Source organism: Aythya fuligula, chromosome 25 (genome assembly GCF_009819795.1).
Source record: "Aythya fuligula isolate bAytFul2 chromosome 25, bAytFul2.pri, whole genome shotgun sequence".
NCBI classification, from domain to species: Eukaryota; Metazoa; Chordata; class Aves; order Anseriformes; family Anatidae; genus Aythya; species Aythya fuligula.
In genome coordinates, this window is record NC_045583.1 from 17,501 (window position 1) to 43,771 (window position 26,271).

Below are 26,271 nucleotides of genomic sequence, written 5' to 3' on the forward strand. Positions count from 1 at the left end.
CGCGTACCGGCACTTACTGCGCATGCCTGAGTCCGGGCACTGCTACGCATGCTCGCTGCTCTGCCTTTGTTCTTGCACCTCTCGTTGCCTCTGGGGCGCATGCGCGCCGTGCTGGCTCTTGCATGTGCTGCGTTTTGCTCACCAGAGAGCAGCAGTGAGTGCTGTGCTGCCCGAGCTATGCCCAGGAAGATGCTGTGTTTGCGACTTTTGATCACAAGGTGGCACAAGTGAGTTTGTAACAGCTACTGCGCATGCGTGTCACGCAGTGCTTTATGTTTTCTGATCTGTTTCTAATGATTTCAACGGGAACTGTGCAGAAAAAGACACGAAGCTGGCGGGAGACTGCACCTCTCACCCCTGTCTCAAAGGAGAAAAATTAGCCCTTGCCGTGTGTGGCTACTCACTGGCAGTAAAGCAAACGACAACTACTCATGGCATGCACTGGAAACTACAGAGGCTGGCTGGAAGCCCAAAGACTACAACTCCCAGAATGCTGCAGGACTCAATAATTTCTGACCCTACAGCAGCACACACCCTCCCACACCCACGCACTCCGCTACCAAATGTGGAAGCCATGCAGAACCTGGTGTGACACCTCTTGCCTCTGTGTCCATCTTGGCACAACCCAGAACCTGGTGTGACACCTCTTGCCTCTGTGTCCATCCCGGCACAACCCTCCCCATAGCTTCTCGACCCCTATCCCAGCCTTCCCTCAGGACAACCAGTCCCACAGCTGTCCCCCAGGTGGACCCAGCACCTCCTGTGCCATCTCCACAGCCCCCAATAGTCTCATGAAAGCCCAACCACACTCAACCTGACTCTGTCCACAAGAGCTGGCAACTAGTCCTTTGTCAGAGAACAGCTCCAAAGCCCCTTTACACAGCGGGGCCATCCCCTTCTGCCTCTAACAGGGGCTCTTCCAGACCCATCCAGCAGCTGCCACCCTTCAGGAATGCTGGGCCACCACCTAATACATTCCCCCACACACACATGCACTATTTAACCTGCTTCCTTGAACATAGTGACAGCCACTTACTCTGTGCAAAGGGACTGCAAACACAGGAGTGCAATAAACAAAGCAGCTGTTTATTCATGCACATCAGTGCCTGGAGGGAGGCTGTTGCATGGTTGATGGTCCCTATGCACCCATTTTCCCCCATTTAACCTCAGAAATCAGCACTGGATCAGCACTCATCTGTCCCATGCTGATGTGTTGCTTTCTGTTACCATGGAGCAGGACTGGAGGAAGGAAAAATAAGGCCAGGGAGCAGGACAGAGGCGTAAAGAGCGAAAAAGAGAAGCACGATCTAGACAGGTGGGTATAGCAAGGAACAATGGGGCAGGCAGCAGGACAGAGATTTGCAGGGGAAGATGAGACAGATGCAGATAGCAGTGAGAGAGGAAGAAAAAGGGAAAGAGAGGGGAGTAGGGAGCCAGAGGCATGGATGGATAGGTACAGTGGGAGATGGTGGACGTTGAAGAAGCTTCTTGCTTGGTCTCTCTGCCAGCTTCCTCCTTTGCAGATCCCATTGCTTGTCTGTCATCCACCTAAGAGAATGCACTGGCATCTTATAACTCTGGTAACATTAGAATTCATAACTAACTAGTGTCTTGCACATACCCGGTATGTAACCATACAGCACTTTTAATGACATACACAGATCATGCCATGGATGCTGGTGACCCGGTCTGCTAAGGACAGCTAAGAGGGATCCTTCTTCCCCCACAGACAACAGCTTTCTTGTCTGCAGGTACAGGCAGCTTCCAGCCACACCCACTTCATTTCAGTCTTCATCTGTCTTATTTGTTGCTGGTCTTATCTTCAGCCACAGCAGTTCCTGTCAAAAGTGAGTGATGAGTCCACCTTCCTCATTTCACCCATGCCACTACAACAGTGAGGCAAAATCCTGCAAATCTAAGCCAGATGGAGTCGGTGACATCCACAGCAGAGGAGAGTATAACTTAGCCCTCACTGCTAGCCCTGAAAGAGGAAGAGAACACACAACTGTTATCAACGGGTATTATCCAAATCTATTTTAGGCTAGCACCCTTCCTTCTGTATGAATTTCTGTACCACTCTTTCCCAAATTGACTCAAACCTGCTTCAAGGTTGGTCCTGGAGCTAGACGCAGCCATGCAGGGCAACCAGTGTTGGGGGAGTCTCCATGGAAGCTCTGAGGAGGTGGGAAGGCATCCAGCATCTGTAATTGGAGGGGAGGGGGGGGATGAGACTAATATCTTTTTACCATCCTCCCCTCTGCCAGTTCTCCACTCATTCCCTGGGGCTGCCCCGACTTCAACTGACAGGGAACCTTTCATAGTTCTCCCAGGCAAGTGTGCCTGGCAGACCCAGCCCACAAGCCACTGTACACCCACCCTGCTCTGGGGCTCCTGGCTCTCTGTGTGCATGGCCACCCAGGGCTGCACAAAGCCATAGGAAAGACCACAGCAGTGGCTGCCCCTGCCCCACAACCCCTGCCCACACCGAGCAGGCTGTGCCCTGCAGTCCCCCGGCACCAAGCCTCTCCATCACATCATCCTGGGGCAGTCAGGAGACACCCCTGAGCCCACCACCACCAAAAGGTCTCGCTAGCTGCACTGGTGGTCCCAACACTTGCCTGGTGCCACTAACATTTATGCTGAAATGAAATGCTTTCTTACTGCCGCCATGCTGCAGAGAGCACAGCACTGCTACTGTGCATGAGCAGAGCTGGGTGCTGCAGTTCTGCATTTTGGGCATGGGGAGACAGTAGCGATCATGGCAGCACTTGAGTTAGGTGTGGAGCAATCCTGTTATAATAAAATTCCAGGAGAGGTCCTCAAGATACAACAGCGGTGAAAAGATGCTATAGAACCAGGGGAGTACTGAGGGACACAATAAAGGGTTTTGCAGGAGTCAAGAGAAAACTGTAATGGTCCTGAATGGGTGAGTGGGGCAACATGTCCACTCAAAAACCCAGTAGCAGAACACAACATGTCCCTGCATGCATCTTTGCCTATGTGTTTGTAAGCTTGGAATCCACCTCACCCCAACCCAGAAGCAACCCACATAGCTAGGAGAACACTTTTCAATAAGGTGCAAAGGGACTGCGGGAACCATGGCTATGTAGGCAGCAAGGAGGGAACCAGTCTTGTAGGCAGCAAGGAGGACCCCAGCACAGTTTGAAGCTGGTGGGAGGTGCATCAGCCTCCTGGGGGGCTGATGTGGGAGCCTAACAGGTTAGGAGTCACCTGGCTGAGCCTCCCCTTTTACCTTGATGTAATGTAACTGCATCAGCACTAACTGACAATAAATAAATAAATAGAAGAAGAAGAAGAAGAAGAAGAAGAAGAAGAAGAAGAAGAAGAAGAAGAAGAAGAAGAAGAAGAAGAAGAAGAAGAAGAAGAAGAAAAGAAGAAAGAATAAGAATAAGAATAAGAATAAGAATAAGAATAAGAATAAGAATAAGAATAAGAATAAGAATAAGAATAAGAATAAGAATAAGAATAAGAATAAGAATAAGAATAAGAAAGAATAAGAATAAGAAAGAATAAGAATAAGAATAAGAATAAGAATAAGAATAAGAATAAGAATAAGAATAAGAATAAGAATAAGAAAAGAATAAGAATAAGAATAAGAATAAGAATAAGAATAAGAATAAGAATAAGAATAAGAATAAGAATAAGAATAAGAATAAGAATAAGAATAAGAATAAGAATAAGAATAAGAATAAGAATAAGAATAAGAATAAGAATAAGAATAAGAATAAGGCAAGGGCTATCCTCTGCTTGTCTTACTGTGACAGGAGAAGGAAATGCTGATGATCCCCAGGGAGTAATCTGTCCTCTGCTTGGCCTCTGAATGGCTTGTGCCCCAGTCCCAGCAGTGTCTGGTCATCCATCCTGTTATCCTGTGGCATGGTAGCAAAGGCGCACAGTACCATGTAGTCACCAGACCAACTCCAGACAGTGAAGGGAGATAAAGAGACGCCTGGCATCATGGAGGCTTGGGGATAGGAACATGGCTGGTTTGTAGTTGCTATGACTACCGGAGCACTGTATGGCAGTGGGCTGAAAGATTTTATGCAAGGATTTGGGCGGTGGGGGTGGGGATTGTAGCAGGTCTTTCAGGTAGTGTAAGAGGCATTTGTGGTGTTGGGCAGGCTTCATGGGTAGTTCTGGTGCTGGAAGAGTGGAGTGGTTCAGGTTTGGGGGTGGTTTTGCAGTCCAGGGGCCTTAGAGGTTGTTGGTGATCTTGGGGCAGGTTCTAGTGACATGGGGCTTTGGGGGCTGGTTTGAGGGGCATCTGCAGAGCCCCCGCTCTGAGAAAGTTCACAAGCAGGAGGTCAGGGTGGTGGTTATCTACCAGAGGGATTCTAAGCATATGTGGGTGACAGTGCCTTCAAGTACTACATGTACTGTTGACACCGCAGAAGTTGTGGGGGACCCCAGAAGAAGCATCATCTTCAAAGTCATTGCAGGGGACCCGAGTTGACACATAAAATATCCTCAGTCAGAAGGCACCCACAAGGATCATTAAGTCCTACTCTTGGCTCCACGTAGGACCACTCAAAAATCATATCATACTTCTGAGAGCATTGTCCAGACTTGAGTTAGAGAATTGACTTAGAGAATGATAGCTGTTCATGGTCTAAATGGGTTCCAAGGCTGAATTGGGAGCATATGTTACTATACCTAAGGGAGAAAAGATATTAAAGTGTTAAAACTTTCTACACATGCAATACAAAGAAAGCTAATAAGAACAACTGTACTGGCTATACAGGGAACAACGTGCAAAATAATTTAAAAAAATAAATAAATTACAATCTTATAGAAGTTGGCATTTTCAACAGGAAGTTGCAGGAGAAGATATCCATGAATGTATGTGCATCGTTGCACATACAAAAAAAGGTGAGTTTCTTTCTAAAAGAAAAAAAAAAAAAAACACTTTGTAGCATCTTCTTACGGAAGTCTCACAGCACTCCCGTATTATCAGAGACACAAAAACGGCATTGTAATAAACATAAAAATAAAAATAAAAGCCAAGCTATGACGGAATAGTACATCTGATGAAAGACAAAGAATTCTGATAGACCCAGTAATTTTATGATGTTTCTTTTCCTTAAAACAATTACTTTATTCTTCATGAAGCAGCAGCATCCACCCTCAACAGCTAAACGCGACAAGCATTTTTGCCTCCTGGGGTTTACCAGGGGTTATTTTGACTACTGATAAAGACAGCAGTGTTATGAAATTGTCACATTAAATGAATTGAACAGAGAGCATTAATCTGGGCAAATTACTTCTAATGGTTAGAAAACTATGGCTGTAGCAAAGTCAGACAATAGTTTCCATTAGAGAACAGAAAAATTATGCCCTATATAACCTCCTTTCTCTTAGACTGTACTGCTCAAGGAAGGTTTTCATTCTTCTGTGATATAATTTAGAAAATATTTCCTGGATCTCTGACAAAATACATGCCTAGCCTTCCCTGCTAAATTACCCAAAAGCATCTGCAATGATGGGTGTAAACCCAGCTTTTCTTTCTGAGAGTCCCGAACTCTAGTTGAGAGGGAAGGTATCAGGGAAAACACATACACACAAAAATAAATAAATAAATAAATAAATAAATAAATAAATAATAATAATAATAATAAATTAGCATTTCTTTAATTTGATTTCAACAACTGCCACTGGAAGTTGAGCCTAAATGGTTACATTCCCTGTGAATGTTTACAGGCTTTTTTTTGCCAAATAGCCAGTGCCACCCGCAGAGGCAGTGTTTGGAAGAGCTTATTCATTCTGCATTTAGTCTAGAAAGAACATAGAAATAGGAGAAGTATCCACAGGCAAAAAAAGCTCCTGTCTTCCCTGCTTCTCTTTTGAGATGTTTCTCCTGTTTTTCAGCCATCTGATCAACTGCATTGAATATATGCTTCTAGTCATCTGCTTCGAAGACTTTCAGAATACTGACTTTCTACCTATTTCCATGTTCTCATTGTTTACTGTTCTTGAGGTTCAATCACTTTACTGAAGGCATATCTGCTTCCTCCAGTGTTTTCAGTCACACTGATCCTCTTTCAACCTCTGCATGCACATGGAAAATGGATTATTATATTCTGCTATGAACAGTTTCTACATTTTATAACAGATGCATCAGATGTACTTGGAACCCTTGCCTAGATAGCCCTTATTTTTTCCTAAACTGACCATGTTTTACCATGTTTGTAAGTTCATTTCAGGCAACATTTTCATGACCAATTGTTTACCATCAAAAGGCATAATTGTTTTTGAGACTGAATCAAGTGTGCCAGAGTTTAAAAAGAATACCTCTTATCATTGTCTGATATCTTTATTATCTGTGTGACCTATATTTGCACATAATTAAACATCGTAGCACATGAGTATAGACTCTGGTAACAGTCACCCATATTATTTATCTTACTATTAGAAACTGCTTTTGAGAAACATTTACAGGTAGTCCCGATATGATAACTGTGATTGTGTGTTTCTCTGCCAAGTTTCTATGACTTACTGGGGCAGGGAGTTTAGCAGTTAGCAATACTGCCAAATTAGGTCCCCTTGATGTCTGAACATGTAATCCCAAATTGAATATTGGTGTGACAGATTGTAATATGTTTGTATGACAACGTTAAACTGGTCCTCTCCTCTTCTTGGACTGTTCTTAAAGTAGAACAATATTATTGAGCACTATCACTGATGCAGTGTGGCCTTGGAAACACACCAAACCTGCCTCTATGTTTCTCCTGTGTGGTGAGAAGAAAAAGTATGCCATACAACAGACCCAAGCTTCCAAGAGACAAGTCCTCAAATCTTGCACATAGTACCAGAATAACCTTTTTTAAAAGCATTATTGGTGTGACATACACAATGAGCTCTGTAGTGGAAAAAGCTAGTCAATTTATCCTAATTCTTTCAATAGACTTTCAGCTCTATCTGCCAGTAAGCAACATTCCCAGTCTTATTGCAGTCTGAGAAGAAAAATCTTCTTTGTGTTAGTATTTTTCATGCTGATCACCAGAAGGTTTGTGATGAATGTTGAAGACAAAAACAAAGCCTTCATTGAGGCTAATAGGAAGAGTGCCTCTTTCATGAGAGAAGGAGAAAAGGAATCAGGACGATAATACAATATTTTGCAGGCATACAACTCTCATTGAATAGCAGTGCAAGAGCACTTTTCTGAAATATTATCTCTAGTAACTTTTCTGCACACAGTCTATTCACAGATGTATTTCCTTTGCCAATCTAAAGTAGCTATTTGATCAGTAGTTTAAAAGTAAATACACACTTGTGATGCACTCAGATACCACTGACTGTATTCAAGTGTCCATCATACAAAAGCACTCAAACAAAAAATACTCAAGTATCGATAGCTTCATTGCACTGTTCTGCACTGAGGACTTTTTCCAAGCAAAGCTCATGTTATTTGAGAGATTGGTACTCAACTAGATAGCAGTTCTCCTAGCTGATTGGTACTCCGTTAGTGGTTCATCCCAGAGAAGGAGGAGGGAGGATTAGTGAACAGCTTAGCTGCCGACTGGGTTAAACCACGACACTGCTAAAGCTTCTATAGACCAAAGCCAGCTTTTTTTGGTAGATGTCATTGTAACCATCCCACTATTTCTAAATCCTAATTTTATTCAGATTTGTTTTTATCCCTATGCTAGAGATCTGTTGTTTTAGTAGTTGATGTTCTAAACATCCCTGGATCTGTTAAACTGAGTTTTTTTTTTTTCTCTCTTTAATAATCTGTTAGTCAGTCAAATTGCATGTTACTTGAACTGTGTAATACTTATGTTCAGTTGTATGCACAGCAATTGACCTTTTCTTTTAAGATGAAGATGCTGCGTTTCTGTTGTCGTCCACTGTTTCATCATTTATCAACTGTATACATGATAAAATTGTTTGAGTTTTAGGAACACATTCTTTGCTTACAAAGCAAAACATCACTGAAAAATGAGAGTCATCAGAAAACATGAAGACATTCAAGGCAACTTCATGGGTAAATATTTCTGTTTCTTACTACTGACCAAACAATAGAAGAAAAACAAACAAACAAACAAACAAAAAGTGCTTTTTCTTAAGCACGCTAATTTGAATTAAGGGTTTGTTTTTTTCACAGAGGCAGTTTCCTACTGACACTGGCTCAGGCTACATTATGATTTACTTTTTCTTGTGAAGAAATGTGACATAAGTATGCCTCAAATATATGAGATTCAGACAGCAAAGACAGTTTCTTACAGGATTAGAGTAGAGAGGAAGGAAATAAATTCAGTGCATTCAGTCACCTCATCATGAAATTCCCTATCCATGGCTTAATTATACAGCACTGACTGGTCAGAAGTCAGTTTTGTATTAAAAAGTAGATTCTTTCGGCTCATTTCAAGTGCTTTTTATAGGAGGTGTAGAAGAAATGTGAGAAAGAGGTGTCCAATTATAGAAGAATCACAGAATCACAGTATCATTTAGGTTGGAAAAGACATCTGTTTTTTCATCATAGTGGCCTTCTTGGCCACCTGAGCATCCTGCTGGCTCATATTCAGTCAGCTGTCTACCAATATCCCCCGGTCCCTTTCCACCAGGCAGCTTTCCAGACACTCTTCCCTCAGCCTGTAGCATTGCATGGGGTTGTTGTGCTCCAAGTGCAGGGCCTGGCACTTGGCCTTGTTGAACTTCATACAGTTGGCTTCAGCCTATCAATCCAGCCTATCCAGATTGCCCTGCAGAGCCCTCCTACCTTCAAACAGATCAACACTTGTGTCTTACTGCCCTGGATATCCTCGTCCAGATTACTGATATAAAGAGAACTGTCCCCAGTACTGAGCCCTGGGGGACACCACTAGTGACCAGCCTCCAACTGGATTAAATTCCATTCACCACAACTTTGGGCCTGACCACCCAGCCAGTTTTTATGCAGTGAAGCATGCACTCATCCAAGCTATGAGCAGTCCATTTCTCCAGAAGAATGCTGTGGGAAACAGAGTCAAAAGTTTTACTAAAGTCTAGAGAGGCAACATCCACAGCCCTTCCCTCATCCACTAAGTGCATCATCTTGTCATAGAAAGCGATCAAGTTCATCAAGCAGGACCTGCCTTTCATAAACCCATGCTGACTGGGCCTGATCACTTGGTTGTCCTGTATGTGCCACATGATGGCACTCAAGATGATCTACTAGATAACCTTCCCAGGCACTGAAGATGAGAGGAGACAAGACTGGATGGATCAAAGGAGAAGAGTAAGTTGTTTTTTGCTTGTTTTATTTAGAGAGCATCAGTGCAAACTATTCAATTAAAACAACTTTGACTAATTAGATATTTCCAAAAATCCTCTGTTACTAAAAGTGTCTTTTCCTTCATTCTTTTGTCAAAAAGGACATCTATGCATTCTGATTCTTTTAAATAATTCTTCATGCTCTATTTTCATCATCGAATACTGTACTGGGTTGTTGGGTTTTGGTGTTTGTTTGTCTGTTTGTTTTGTTGTTGCTTTGATTTTTAATGCAGAAATGACACGGGCATAAACTAATCCTGCACTGAAATAAAACACAAGAGATTTAAAGTAACTTTATGATTTTATGAAGTCTCTCGTCTCTGTTTTCCTGTGATTGTTGCCTTTTGAGTCCCTTGACCTGAATACAATAAAAATGGTGATAAATATGCTTATCAAATTATATTTCCATTTTACTGTTCAAGTCTAGTCTAAAAATGGAACTTAATTCCAATCCTCTAACTTTTATTCCTTTTCAGTTCTTTTCCAATAAAGGCAGCAGTCTTAGATTATCATACCATTGCTTGATTTAACATGAAGTCTAGATACAATAGTCTTGCATTAGAGACAAAATGAATCAGCATAGTAAAATTCATAGCATTTGTACCTTCAATATGCTTAGATGACTTTTTTTTTTCTTTTATAATCAAAGATCAAAGATACAACATAATGCATACCAGTTCTGTGGTACATTTCACTCTATCCCTTAAGAAGCACTCCCTTGAACAGTAACATGGAAATAGAACTAGACTTGAACGGTAAAATGGAAATATTAAGAATGCCCACAGATACACATGTATCATATAACCCCTTAAACCAGGCAGACTTAATAGACATTGTAGGTATTCTTTTTTTTTTTTTTTTTCATCAAACAGCCCTCTCACTTGAGCATGGTGCCACAGAAACTCGCTCTTGGCATCCTTTAGCATGAATATGTTTGCTATATTAACAGCTAGTGCTCAACCATTTTCTCCCAAGCCCAGAAGTCTTCTTACTACATCTCTTGGTCTTAATTCACCTGCCACCTCCTCTAAATATTGATTGAGCTCTTAGAACTGTTTTCTGCAATTTAACCTTCCAGACACATTCCATCAGGAAGGCAAACTATTTCCCACTAGGCTAGTTTTCTAAGCCAAAACTAGTAGGGCTCTGGGATAACAGCAGCACTGCTTCACAAATGCACTTCAACTAAATCCAAGTCAAAATTTCACTTCCAGAATTCTTCCTTTCCAGAGAAGCATGGGAATGAGGGAGAACTTCTTCTTTTTGAGGTGTTGTATGGCTTCATTTATGGCAGTGTGGTACAATTCTGTGCACCTTATACGGTTTGTTCTGAAAGCAATGGATCTTCTAATGACTTCACAGATTTTTTGCATACTACAATCATGTAAAAACATTTTCACATAATTGTCTTCACTAACCAAAATCATCAGCGCACACAGGAAATAATCTTTGGCTCAACTTTGCTGTGAAAATGTTCACATGGCATTACTACCAGATGACTTTATATTACATGTTAATTTCCAGTACATATCCTAGTCTGTTTTGTGTTTTATTCTTGTACATTAATAAAATGGGTTCCCACCATAAGACTAATGGTCTGATTCTGGTTTTACACCTTTTCTATACAAACACAAATGTGATTAAACCAAGCCTGGTAAGAGAACCAGGCTCTGATAGGCTAGAGAGATATTTTTCTTTTCCCTTCCTTTTTTTTAGAGTTCCAAAGAGTGAAAATAGATATGAAAAGCTCTCTGCTTGTTTGGCAACTAACAGAAAAATACTTGTTTGCATTTAGTAACACTCAACACTGTGAATCAGATTCTTTAGTACAAAGTCAGTTTAGAGACCCTAACCTGTTACTTCATGCTCTCTGCAAAAGTTTTACTTCAGCTTCTTGCCATTTTAGAAATCAGGGCTGAGAAATTTTTCAGGAGACTCCAATCAAGGAAAGAATATCTCCAGAGTTTCCCTTAAGCACACTCTTTTAGAGTAGCTTATTTTTCAAATTATCAGTTTAGATAAAAGTCAGACAGCAATAAAAATAAGTCCACAGTTAACATGAGAAAATGGAAATACTATGCTGATGTAAAATGACAGTAGTGTGCTTTTGATTGCTTTATGAAAGAAAACAAATCTGTATTATCTGCACGCAAAAAGTAGGAAATCATTTAAAGTCTCTAATATCATGTTAAGCAGGAAGGAATTTTAAATGATTATCTTAATTTGTACACTTTTTAAAAGGATAAAGTAAATGACTAATGTAGAAATGGGTAAAGCATAAGGTTAGAAGCATGGTTGCCATCTAAACTGCCATCTGAATTCACAGAACCTTTCATCTAGTGTGACTTAGAATTAGAGTAAGGAAGCCAAGATCTAACATTGCTTCAGTCAGTAAAAAGGCATTTATTTTGGCTCTTGATCCCAAATTTATTCTGTAACTCTCTGAAAACTTCTTTCCTTATTAGAAAACAAAGAAGGAAAGAAGGAAATAGCTATTGAAACAGCTTCAGGGCAGCTGCCTAGAATTTTTCATGGTAATTAGTTCTGTTCATAGACTTAAAAAATATAAACAAGTTTCATTAAATACAGATGAATGACATTTTCTACATTCATAAAACTATACATCAGCATTTGTACGAGGTCATGAAAGCATATAGTCCTCATCTTAATTAACCATGGTAGTTTAAAGTCTAAAAAGTAGTGGTAGGGGGGAATCTATTGTTAATTAATCCATTATATTTTTGTCTATTACACTAATATGATGCATATAGGCTTTGAAATATGTAATCCTAATGCCAGTTTCTGTAGTTATGAAAAAAGGCCTATGCTAACAACAAAGTTCATTTTATGTCTTGTATTCTAGTTCACTTTCTATCTTCTCAGTTTAAGGGATGTAGCCTGAGGCCACAGTCATGTTAGTGAGCTACATGTAATATTGGCGATAAGCCAAGTATCAGATTCTCGCAGGAACTAACTCCAAAATAATAATGAAAAAGACCCTGTATACATACATGCTACACACTGGAATGGTAAGTCTACCTCGTGAGTCTCATGCTGTACCTTTCGTACGATCTTCAGCAGATAACTAAAACCTTATGCAAAAGTTCATATAGGGGGCAACCCTGGTTATATGTGCAGACTAGGGGATGAGACGCTGGAGAGTAGACCCACAGAAAGGGAGATGAGCATGAGCCAGCGGTGTGCCTTGGTGGCCAGGAGGGCTAACTGTATCCTGGGGTGCATCAAGAATGGCATTGCTAATCAGTCAAGGGAAGTGATTGTTCCACTCTTCTCTGTGCTGGTGTGGTCTTACCTTGAGTACTGTGTGCATGCTGGGTGCCACAGTACAAGAAAGACACAAAGCTGTTAGAGAGTATCCGAAGGAGGGCAGCAAACATGGCAAAGGGTCTAGAAGGGAAGACATATGAGGAGCAGCTGACGTCACGTCTACAGCTTCCTCACAAGGGAGAGTGGAGATGCAGGTGCTGAGCTCTTCTCTCTGGTGACCAGAGATATGACCCAAGGGACTGACTTGAAGCTACGACAGGGCAGGTTCAAACTGGGTATCAGGTAAAGGTTCTTCACTGAGAGGGTGATTGAGCACTGGAACAGGCTCCCCAGGGCAGTGGTCATTGCACCAAGCCTGACAGAGCTGAAGAAGTGCTTGGACAAGCTCTCAGACACATGGTCTGACTTTTCTGGTGGTCCTTTGGGAACCCAGGAGTCGGACCCGATGATACTTGTGGGTCCCTTCCAACTTGGATTCTATGATATGGTTTATCAAGACATACATAAAAGCAATTGTCTACTTACCTACAATAAATATTTCTGATTGTACTTCAGTCAAGAGAATGATTCTGTATCAGCCATGTGAATCTCAGTCTGAGCCTTGGCTGATTGCAAGAAGCTGTGCATGTATCATAACAAGACCTGCTGCTAAATGGCTACTTCTCAGTGGAGAATGAAGTGCTATGCTCATAGACATTTTTACTTCAGCAAACTTAATCATCAGTGAAATGATATTTATTTTTTTGTATCTAGAAAAGCATTTTGGTGGGCAGGACCTATCAGACTGCAAGCTTCCCATCTTCATAGGACAGAAAGATGCTTAGCAGGTATCCTGAGAGGAAATTGAAAATGAGTTAGCTCTGTGCTGTAGTAACAGCACATCACTGCTTTTGAATTGCAGAACGAAGTTCAAAGAAACAAACTGCTCTCCCCAACTACTGCAAGGCAGATGCACAACCTTAGGAGATACTTTCACACTATTCATAAAATAATGATAATAACAATCATAATAAAGGAACAAAAGCACTGAGAACTCCAACACTAAATACATTTTGAGTGAAACTGGATATGTCTTGACTATGTCACACAACATACTAATGCAGAGATCGCCAACATGGCACAAACTAGGTGTGTTCATATCAGTGTGGCACTAAGCATGAATAAATCCATTATAGCTAAGTTCTTAAGTTCTGATTTGTATATTTTGTGGGCATATCTTCTCACAAGCATCACCAGCTCAGGCATCTCAACCACAAGCCTGTACTTGTACCAACAATTCTTTTATTTTGGCTAACCTGGAGCAAACGAAATGGAAATCCACAGGATTTGTTTATAATAATAATAATAATAATAATAATAATAATAATAATAATAATAATAATAATAATAATAATAATAATAATAATAATAATGTAAAGTGAAATGTAGAAACAGTTAAACAAATAAAAAGGTATTGAAGAGAAAGAAAATCAGTGAGACATAACTGAACATGGACAGACTTTCAAAGGAAGCAATGGAAGCATGTAGCTGACAAAGCACTCCAATACTACATGGAGAATATTTCAATATTGGCATTCGATTTGAAAAGATGACCAGGCAGGTCTGATTTCTCACTCTTCTAATTTCCATCAAGTTTCTGACCTCTCCCTAATGTGTATTAAGAGAACATTTCAAAGATCAGTGCTCTGCATGATTTCCAGAAGCAATTTGTGCCAATGGAAAGTGAGATATACAGCATCTGAATGAGTACAAGGAAGCTTGATCAAAATTCCAGCCTCGTGGTTTGTTCTGAATTCTTGCTGCACTCCTTTCAGATCTGGAAAGTTACAGATTGACATATCTCTGGATTTTTTATGTTGTGATACTTTTCTCCTAGGATCTGTGCCCTACTGGTTCTGGGAAACTTGTGACCTCTGCATTTTTAATTAGAACTTGTAACTTTTTCCATAGCAACATATTTTGATGTCGCAAATACAGAATCTGTCAAATCAAATGACTTCCAAGTGCAAAGCTAAGTACTTCTGGTCAAATGAAGTCCAAGTATATAAAAACACTGAGATGCAAGCAAAACTGAAAATACACAGCAAAGCAAGGATGGAAGTCTTGGCCTTGGTTAATTCATAACTTTGATCTCAGTGATTAATAAATCAATACAAATATGAAAGAATTACATTGCATGCTGAAGTAGTTTAGATGAAGAATTCTTAATACTAATTTCCTTGAAGATGAGAACAGATAAAATCCATCTGTCTGATTGGTGTGCCAGTACTCACATGATACAAAGGAACAACTATTTCCAGGAAATATTATAGCTATGGAAAAACTTTGTTCACATGTTGAACTGTATAAGCAGGCAGGGAAAGAAAAAGAAATCCTTTGAAACAAAATCTGAACTTAGATTTTAGCAGACCCACAATATTATGAGGAATAGCGTGATTCCATATGATGGGTTAAGAAAAACAGCATAACATAACATTTAAATATGTATTTTTTCAAAAACATTTCCTTATGATGTATGTGCCCAAAATATTTCTTTCAAATCTCAGGAAGAAAAACTAGATTTTTTTGTCATTCAGTTACATTATCTGTATGTTATTATAATACATTCACTGATTCTTGATTATAGACACTTAATGGTATCACTGTTCCTGAGAGCGGTATAGGCTTTTTTGCATATTTCAATGTCAGTAGAGGCTTGCACAGAACATTGCCACTTGTCACTTTTTCCTTTCACTTACCAAGAAGGAAACTACCAACATTCCTCTCTAACATGAAAAAAATATAGACAATATCATTTTCTGATGAACCAGACTTGTGCTCACTCCCACCATAGTGAGCTACTTGTCTTTCCTTTTCATACATTAAGCTAAGACTAAGCATAGACAAGGAAAGCTTCTTTTACTGTCATTACTATTACTGCACATGATAATAACCGTTATGTAATGGCACCCATAAGTAATTGTTTGTCAGGCCAGCAGACAAGAGATATGAGTATGATCATCTTTTTAAAAATAATAATAATAATAATATATACATGTATTGTATAGAATGAACCCCTTCAGGAAGAGAAAAGAAGCACCAATGTGCGAAGTTGTTTTTTTTTTTCTGGGTAGCATTAAACAAATGACTACTATCCCTTTGTCTTTACCATCTGTTTCTACTTTTCACAAAAAACACTGGAAAATAAAGCTAAATGTGGTGTGTTTTAACTTTGCATTGCAAACAAGGCCTTCCTGGGGTTTCTGGATCCCTCATCATTGCAGATGCCCTCCCTGAGTGTGCATAGGGGAGTGCAGCACAAAAACATGAGAATTTTCTATTTCCTAGCAGAAATCTGATGTTTTCCCTCATCTATCTCTGATTTAAAAGAAAACTGAAAAAGTTCAACATTCCAGAAAATGTATTTTGTTAGCCTGAAAGACTATCTGAACTGAGTATTCAAACTGATGACAATACTTACAAAATTTAGATTTTCTGCTTTAAAATGAAATGCTTTGTTTATATTAATTTCTAAAATTGTCAGAATATTTTTTCAAATTATGTGTTTAATCTTCCCAATTTAATAAAAAAATATGTTGCCATGAAAACTTCAATTTCCAAGATAAACATTTTAAATTTATTTACAAAACAAGACAACAGTAAATCTTCTGCTACATATAACACTTGCTTAAGTAATCTGGCAGCTAATTTGTTAGTATTATATACAAGAGATACAGAAAGAGCATCGCTTTACTTAAGAGTGTCTTAGAAATAACCACACTATTTTAAAGATAAATAGTAAAAAATGAATGTTTTGGAGTTTAGAGAAACAAAATTTCATGGATCTTGCCTTCCAAGTATAGACTGCTCAAGCTAATGCCTGTAGCAAAGAAGGTGTCTAGTGTCCAAGAAGCTTGGTGAGAGAAAACTGGCATTGCTTTTATAAAAAAAATATTTAATTTCTATGTTTGCAGTTTTCCCAGCTCTTTCCATAGATCTTGGCTGCCTCAAGGGTCCTAAGGATGCCACAATCTTAAACGGTCTTATAAATCTAGAGAGGGAAATGATCTGTCTCTTGTCTTCAGCAGAAAGCCTTGAAGAATGTCTGTGGGGCTTTACCAGAGAGTTGCTGAAAAAAGAGCCAAGATCCAGTGGTCCCTGACCTTTCCCAGCCCTCCTCCACCAGCATCAGCCTGCAGCCTGCTCTTTAAAAGTTTCTGCTCACCCAGGGAGCAAAATTAGAAATCTTCTCTAGGGACAATCTTTCTTCCACCAAGCCACTCACCAGTGTCTTCCAATAATGTACAGAAACCAAAACCAAAAAAGAAAAAGTTAAAAAATATATGTCGCTCAGTAAGGATTTCCCACAGCAAAGCGTAAATGCCCAGACACGCCCACAGAGTCTAACACTACTTTATCAGCAGAGCCCTAGCCTTTAGTTTAGGCTTTCAGTGTTCAGTGTGCACTGTATTGGTGTAGAAAAAGTGCCAAACACGCTGCTGGTGATCCATGCATCTATAAATCATATGTGTAAGCATGTCTGAACTGCATAACATCAGCACTTAAAAAGTGTTGAGACCCTCTGATCTCCATGACTAGTAAAAACATTCATACAAATGTACATTAATGGAATACCTTCTCCAAAATTTTTGGTCTTATGACTGTTAAGTAAGGCTTTTTGAAGGAAAGTTGTGTTAAAAAAGCTCTGTTAGTATAGTCTCATTTTTATCCTAAGTCACCACAGATCAGGGTAAATTTCATAAATGTGGAGAGATTTCAAATAAACTCAAAATCAGATTTTAAAAATAACTTGCTGCACTGCACTTATTTTTTTGTTCAATTCACTGATAGTCATCAAAGAGCCTTTTAAAATGAATCCTATGAAACAGTGCTCTTCCAATTTGTATTACACCTTGTAATTCCTGTCACAGGTTCCAATATTAGGCAAGATCAGAGGTTTAGAGAGATTTTGCACCACCTAGTGAGCAGCTGATGCCTGTGTCAGCAAGAGGGGATGCAGACACTAGGATGGAGCTCCAGGTACATTATTTTGAATGGGTAAAGTGCCCTCTCATCATGGAATTCACAGGAAGTTTGGAAACTGCTGCCCCAGAAACACAAGCATGTTAATGTTCATTCAGCAGCACAGTTCCAGCATCTATACCATCAGCATCTCCTCTGTTTGCTTTAGAACTGCTTCCTGCTGGTGCTTTAACCACAGAAGGGAAAAACCTGGTCTCAAAATGTCATAGAATGTTAGAATGACTCAGGTTGGAAAGGACCTTAAAGATCATCTAGTTCCTAACCACCTGCCATAGTCAGGGACACCGCCCACTAGATCAGGTTGCTCAGGGCCTTATCTAACATGGTCCTGAACACCTTTTTTTTTTTTTTTTTTTAATTTAAAACCACTTCCCCTTTTTCTGTTATTATCTGACCAAGCAAAGAGTTGCTCTCCATCTTTTTTGTAAGTCCCTTTTAGGTAAAATTAGGTAAAAGTCCCTTTTAGAAAAGATGCGATGTGGTCACCCCGGAGCCTCCTCTTCTTTAGGCTCTGGCTCTCTCAGCCTTTCTTCATAGGAGAGGTGCTCCAGACCTCCAATCAACTTTGTGGCCTTCCTCTGGACCCGCTCTAACAAATCCACATCCTTCTTGTGCTGGGGGCCCCAGATCTGGATGCAGCTCTCCAATTTGGGCTTCACAAAGACAGAGTATGATAAAGATACTAAGTACCTATCCCAGGACAGACCCTTAAGGGATACCACTCATCTCTGGCCTCCACTTGGACATAGAGGTACCACTCTCTGGGTGCAAAACTTCAAGCCAACTTCTTATCCACTGAATGGTCCACCCATCAAATCTATCTCTCTCCAATTTGGAGACCAGGATATTGTAACGGACCATGTCAAAGGCCTTTTAGAAATCCAGATAGATGACATTAGTCAGTCTTCCCATGTCAACTGATGAAGTCACTCCATCCTATGCCACATCCATGTCCTATGAAAGTAAACCACAAGCCATAATGCAAATCTGCTTTGGGCTGGGATTGCATACAGATCACAGTGTTTTCCCTTAAATAAACACCAGAAATACAACAGGATGTTTAAAAAAAAAAAAAAAAAAAACTCTTACACTCTAATAAATCCTTGCACTACAGTAAGTATCCACTATTTTTCAATACACTTTTAATCATTTTTGTTCTTACACTGCCAGTCATAGGTATCCCAGGTACCCAACTGTGCTCTGTTCACAACTTTCAGTGAACCTGGATTTTAAGTGAACCTGAATGTTATTAATGTGCCCTGTTTGTCCAGAAATGAATGTTATAAAAACCTTCTGTAAATAAGCAACACAAAAGCAGGGTTTTCCTCCTCTACTCTACCCTTGGAGGAATAAGGCAAAAACTTGAATGCAAAGAAAATGCCCATTGTCAAATGTTCCATTCAATGTAAAAACTGCAAAATCCATATCTGGACTTCCTTTTGCAATAAATTCCAGTTTATACTGTGGCAAATAAACATATCAAATATTTAATCTCCATCCAACCCAAACTGCCTTAAGTAGTGAATCACACCAAACATCTGTTTAGCTAAATATCTTGCTTTCTACAATAATTACTAAAGGATAACCATGGAAGTACATAATATTAGGACATATATATATTAAAGAGCTCCAGAATCTTCTTTCACCCTCTAGAAACTTGCATTTTAGGAATTTCTTAGATTGGAAGACAGCATTGGTCCTCTCTGGATTTCTTTTCCAAGAATGGGTTCATTATCCCTTGAACTAGTGCTAACTTTCCATACCCATGATATTCTGCAGCTAAGAGTTCACAGCTGAGCTGCCTGTCATGTGAAAAATAGTAATTTTCTCTTTACTCTAAGAGTGTCTTTTGTTGCCCCCTACTTTTCATGTTGTAGAAAGCACACAAGCATTACCTTTGCAATGTGTCTCATGACTTACTACAATCCTGTCAAATCTCTTCCTTTTTCTCCATTATTGTATTCCTTTTCACACTGAAGTGTTTAATTTTATTAAACTGTTTCTGCATTAAAAATAATTGCATACTCTCCATTATCTTTCTCAAGCTCTCTCAGTTCTCCTATCTTCCTTCTGAAGCAGTAGAATGAGAACTACATATATATGCAGCAGCAACTTTATAGTGATAAAAGAATTTGTTCTGAATTTTTAACAATCACCTGGCTTTTTTTGACTATTACTGAAAATTTAAAAACAAAAACCTTAACCTGTCTATAACTATTGTATTTTATTTTATTTTTCTGGTTTTAATTGTAAACTCAGAGCCAACTACTGAACATGTAAAACTAGGCAGGCTTGTGGTTTTGTTTGTTTGTTTCTAAATCCTGATGCATCATTTCACATTTCCTACATATAAGTTTATCTTCTATTCCATTTGTTGTAACCCAGACACATAATGGAACAAAGTTTTCCTGTAATTCTTCAGAGAGACTGAAGACAAGAGCCTACCATGAAAATGCCATCTCCTTGTTATTTTCCCACTCCCATCCACTTCTGAATGCTGATAAGCCTGGGTTCTAGACCCATGGAGGACTTTCTGGAAGATGACTATTTTATTATGCCTTGTTGCCTACTTTCTAAACCAGTAATTTTTATGTATAAGGACCTATACTCTCATATACCATCATAGCCTAGTCCTTTCAGTACTCAACTGTGCTTTCTGAAATATCTCATTATGATTTTGATATAACTTCAGAGTAGAAAAAATATAGTGTTTTTATTTGCTTTATTTTAAGTGCATTTCCCATTATCAGGCTTTAGAATTAACAGGATTTTGCATATTGACTGTTCAGCAATAACTATATGCCTTTTACTCCAAGCAAGCAAGGTAACAAGATAGTTTCTTTCCTGCTCTGTAGCTTCAGTGCTAAATGCTTCTATTGCAGGACAAACTCCATATACTGGAATCCCATAATTCAAGTGTGCAGAAGATAAGTGTAACTAGGGAGTGTTTAGTCAACCAAAAGTAGCTGAAGTTATAATTTATATAGCTACATTACTTACAGAACTTTCATAATTAAATGCCTTAGCATTAGACTGACACATGCTACTGTACATAATTATAGTTTATATAGCAACATTAAATATTTATAGATATGTATTTATGAACTACCTGTCACCAGAGTAAGTTCAGTTCATGGAGACATCACACTAAGGACAAGAGAAATATTACTTGAAAGTTCCCTGAAACAAGAAGAAAAAACATGGTGTGGAGGTTAATTCCCTCTGTCCCTTACTACAACAAGTAGTTGATTTCCAGCTTATAGTCAGGGAGACTAAGATAACTGATTTTACAGATGATTCATAAATATGCAGATTGCACAGTCTCTGAATTATGCTTTGTCAGTCAGTGGGAACTAATACTGTCTGCTCAGAGAAAGATAAATTCCTCCATAACATACAGCTGTGGTTAATACACCATGGCAGAAGGGGAAAGGGGAAGAGAAAGAGGAGGGGGAGAACATAGGTTCCATAGGCACCTACCATTGGACCAGGCTGCCCAAAGCTCCATCCAACCTAGTCTTGAACACTTCCAGGGATGGGGCATCCGCAGCTTCTCTGGGCAACTGAATCTGACCGGGCCCGTAACGGTTAATCAGCTACACCCCTTAACGTGACAGCAACCTGTTCCAATGCCTCACTATGCTCTGAGTGAAGAATTTCTTCCTTATATCTAATCTAAACCTACCCTCTTTTAGTTTAAATCCATTACGCCTTGTCCTATCACTACACCCCCTGACACAGAGTCCCTCCCAAGCTTTCCTGTGGGCCCCCTTCAGGTGTTGGAAGGTTGTCCAGGCTGAACAACCACAATTCTTTAAGCCTGTCTTCGTAGGAGATGTACTCCAGCCCTTTGATCAACTTTGTGGTCCTCCTCTGGACTTGTTCTAATAGGTCCATGACCGTCCATCTTCTGCTGGGGGCATAAGATCTGAACGCAATAATCCAGGTGAGGTCTCACAAGAGCAGAGAACAGGGGGAGAAATGCCTTCTTTGCCCTGCTTCTTTTGATGCAGCCCAGGATATAATTGGCTTTCTGGGCTGCAAGTGTACCTTGCCAGCTCATGTTAAGCTCTCCATCAACCAATGCCCCCAGGTCCTTCTCATCAGGACTGCTTCCAATCCATTCTACGTCCATTCTGTATTTGTGCTTGGGATTGCCCCAGCACAGGTGCAAGACCTTGCACTTGGCCTTGTTGAACTTCATGAGGTTCACGCAGACCCATCTCTCAAGTCTGTCCAGGTGCCTCTGGATGGCATCCTCTAACATGTTGACTGTACCACACAGCTTGGTGTCATCAGCAAACTTGCTGAGGATGCACTCCGTTTCACTGTCCATGTCACTGACAAAGTTGTTAAATTGTGCTGGTTCCAATACTGACCCCCCTGTTATTGATATCCACCTGGACACTGAGCTGTTGACCGCAACTCTTTGAATGTGACCACCCAGCCAATTGCTTACCCACTGAGTGGTCCATCCATCAAATCCATGTCTCTCCAATTTAGACATAAGGATATAATGAGGGATAGTGACAAATGCTTTGCACAAATCTCTCCAGACAATTTTAAATCAATGCTTTAAACACCTAAGTTTTGTGTGGTTCTTCATCTCAACTGTGGAATTCAGAACTATTTGCTAAGAGTAAATGTACTGCAACACATGGGGAACTGCAGTATACTGCATTTATGTCCTGTACTGTCTCAGTTTCTCTTATACCTGTCCAGTAAGAAGGGTCAAGCTGAATTTCCTTTCTGTATATTCATAATAACCCACATCTCCCATCTTCTGGAAGTCTTCTCACTGCCAAACTGATAAGAGAAGTGGCACTAATGCAAAGCAAAGCCCACACCATAGTTTATACGGACATCTAACATACCGACCATTGTTAAGAATAATTGTTGCATCTCTAGAGACTTTACAATTAACTTTAACAATAAAAGATTGAGATTACAGCTGATGGTAGTGCAGTAGATGCAGAGAATTTTATCCACATTACTGTTTTAATATTAAGCATCCAAAATTTGCACTCTGATTTTCCTGAACTTTGAATCTGGCTCTCAAGTATAGTCTTTTGAATATGAAAGACCATATTAAAATGACACATATTTGGGCTGTATGGGAGGTGAAATTTTTGGCAGCATTAAATTTTTAAAGAACTTCTTTATGACTAAAATTCCTTACTATTTATTTGGTAGTTGTGTATCCATATCCTCTGGGAGTCTCGGTCTGAGAACTTTCTGCCGTGGTTTTGTTTGGTATTTGAATTAGAATTTTCTTTTTTTGTGTCATTCAGTCATTCCTCCCACACATACACACAATTGACATTTGGGTTTCTTCCCCTGTCTGAAGAATCTGTTATCAGACAGTAATCCCCTGAGCCTACAGACTAACCTTCCTTGCATATTTGAAGCCTAAAATTTGAAATCAATTAAATGAGCAATAAAGGTGAAACTATGACACTATTTGAAAATAAATTTTATAGAGGTCGATTAGCTGCCAATGTTTCAAGAGCCATATGGAATTTGTTTTCATCTCATAGTGGCAGTTAGTGAATCTTACCTTTCTTTTCAGAGGAGTGACTATGGGAAATTATTTGCTAATGCTATATGACTTTAAGGTCCCCTTCCAACATAAACCATTCTATGATTCTAAGGGTAAAATATACCATTCTATCAAAAGTTGAACCCGATGATCTGCTACAATGCAGTTTAGTTTTGTAGAAGGAAAATCACCATTCATCAGGATATTAACTACTCAGAAATGCCACTCTGTACTTTGCTTTTTCTTGCCTGTATGGACAAGAGCATAGTCTAAACAGAGACAATCATCCATTGTGTTGTTGTTTTTTTTTTTAAGTGGAAGGCACTGCAGAGTTCCTTTAATTAATCACTGTATGCAAATAAGAAGCATAACTTCAGAGTTGCTGTGTCTGGAAGGCTGCAGACCACAGAACAGTTTGACACACAGAAGAAAAAAAAAAAAAAAAAGATCCTATCCTTAACTTACGTAATTGCTACACATTTTACACTACCTTCTGTCCTTTTAGATATTTCAAGAGACTGCTGAATATTGTGAAATGTGATTGCAATTGTAAATAAAAGAATAAATATTTTTTTCCTTCAAAACGTTGTCCTAAACACCTATGTAACAGATGCTGATGCTTTGCCATAAGGTTAAAATAGATGCATTCAGCATCTGTTACCGAGCCACCATGGCAGAGCTTAGAACATCATGTTTGTGTTTAGATTATCTGATATAAACACATCTGGGTGATTGTCCTGGGATTAATTTGTTGAAGTCTGACATTTGTGTGCTGTCACCTTATTATTATCTGGTCCTCACAGGGTTTGTTGGCAATTCCATTACTACCACCCCCATACAGCTAAAGGAAGGGAAATAAGAAAATTGAAAGGTCAGACTTCTTAAGTCATCTTCACCATGTGCTTAACATTTAAATCAAAAAATTCATGAAAGAACTAACCACAGGCACAAAAGATAAAGGACAGAAGCTCTTTTTCTGTTACGGTTCAAAACACCTTCTCACACAGATTCTGGCACTGATTCTTTTCCCAGCTGCACAAGATTTATTTCCCATTCTCTTTCAAGATGCCAGAAACTTAGCCTCTAGCTAAAGTTTGCTAAGACAACTATTTTTGACTTCTCTTGATGAATCTGTTGCACCGCATTCTAAACACTTGCTCTTTCCACCACAAGAAATGTTCACACAAAAATAGCAGCATGCTGAAGTGTATGTGGAGCACTGGAGATGCATAATACTATAAACTGGAGTTTATAGTATTATGTCTGCTAACTCATCTCTGAAAAATTCTCAACCATTCTTTATTAGAACACAGCGTTAGTCCACATATAATTAAATGCAAAGTGGTGATGAGGCAGAGGTACTCAGAGAACAAAATCTTCTTAAAACTAACAGGCCCAACTGTTGGTATTTCCTTTCTGATTATGTCCGTTTATGTCACTGTTGTCAGTGGGAGTGTGAAATATTAATAAGTACAAGTTATAGTAACTTACTGGAGTTTGCCTTGTAGCGAATTAGGAGCTTACCTGCCTGTCATGAAGTCCAAAGACAGTCATGTTATTTATTCATGGAGGTAAAACTCTGCGCTGAAGTCTGAAAACTGTAATATTTTGTGTAGTCCTGCCTACATACAAAATATCTTCAGCTACCAAAATTCACTTAGTATCAGATCGTTGAATAGGTGCTCAGTTTCATATGTTTTACATAGATCAAACAATCCACAATAGAATTAGAACCTTTCAACCAGTGTGTAAGTGACATTTTAATGTAAGCAGATAAAGCATCTGGATCCCTTCATTTTGTTACTTGCATCCACAAAAATTGTAGCAGAGTATCATAGGCCTTTAATAGAGCATGATGGGGTTGGAAAACTTGTGGTTATTTTAAATATATTTTAAATATGTAGGTTTTTATGGCGTTTTTGATATGTAAGCCTCAGATTGTGGCAAATGATTGTATAGAATTAAAAAAACAAGTGGGGAGGGGAAGGAAGAGGAGGGGAAGGGAAGGGACAAGGTCAGACTTAAAAAGGAAGTTAAACTCTAAGGAATAAGCAATGCTGCTTTGTGAAGACCCTCCAAAAAAAAGAAATGACAAGATTCATTGTGGTCAACATAGACTATGGAGACTGAATGACCTCTACGACTTTGACAAAAATTACAGAAAAGTGTATAAATCTGAACAAAACCCCCTACATAATGCAAAAACTTATCAGTGGTAGCTCAAAAAGACATCAAACATATAATAGGGTATTAAATGTAATATTATCCATGTGTCATCTTTAGATCAACACCTACAGTTGCCTAGGGCAGGAGGGCAACAGAAGCTGAGGCTTATGTTCTAGGGACATGATTAAATTTAAATAAGAAGAAATACCTTGCTTGCTTTTTCATTACTTGGGAGCTAACATGAAGGTACTAATTTAGTTTGCAAACATTCTCACTGTAATACACTCAGTACTAAATTGAGAACCATTCTTGAAACCTCAGAGATGAGGAAATGAGCAGGAGTAAATAGTACCTCCCTTTTCTTATATAGGTTCATTGCAACTTTTTTGAAATATTGACAGTTAGGGAATATGGTGCAACCACTTACAAGGTGTCACCTGTTGTGAGCAAAAACCATGCAGAGTAACATATCAGTTTAAAAAGCTTCCTATTCTACTGATTTACTCAGAGATGGTAGCTGGAAAGAATATGGTCTTCTGAAAGTGCCTGCTTTAGTGCACAGCCTCAGAAATGCATGCAGACAACTCTAATTACAATAATACAAACACACATCTAAATCTATAACTGAAAGCTTAGACAAATACATCAGTTTAACACATCTCTATCTCAGTATAAATGATTTATAAATACTGTAAAACTCTCAGAAGAAATTACCAGAGCCCCTCCTTCCCAGCGGAACTGGAACGAGTCACACCTGACAACTCTCCCAAAGTAAAGTGTTGGAAGCTGTTTTTGCAGCAGGTGAAGGAAAATACAAGTTTAGGTGAGGAATCTGTCACAGCTCTGACACTGCCTCCAGCAAGATAAAGGAAGGCATGAGACAACTTGTCTAAGAGTCTGGTTTCCCTCAGCAGGAGGGCAATGAAAGTGTTTTTAATGTCAGTTAAATCCATTCCTCACACTGAGTGAGCTACAACAGAAAAAGG

The 26,271-nt window shown here is 39.4% G+C and overlaps 1 long non-coding RNA gene across 4 annotated transcripts in view; it reads right to left on the reverse strand.

Moving 5' to 3' along the window:
• Positions 1-1,046: 1,046 nt before the first annotated feature.
• The window catches only part of LOC116498717, a 125,018-nt gene continuing 99,793 nt past the window's right edge, over positions 1,047-26,271 (reverse strand). For 2 of the 4 annotated variants that reach the window (XR_004254192.1, XR_004254193.1), the window contains 3 exons: positions 3,778-4,674; positions 2,100-2,201; positions 1,047-1,981 (listed from right to left, as the gene is read on the reverse strand). This is a non-coding gene — a long non-coding RNA (uncharacterized LOC116498717). The remainder of the gene's footprint in view (positions 1,982-2,099; positions 2,202-3,777; positions 4,675-26,271) is intronic. The other 2 variants (XR_004254195.1, XR_004254194.1) reach the window with 1 other exon arrangement.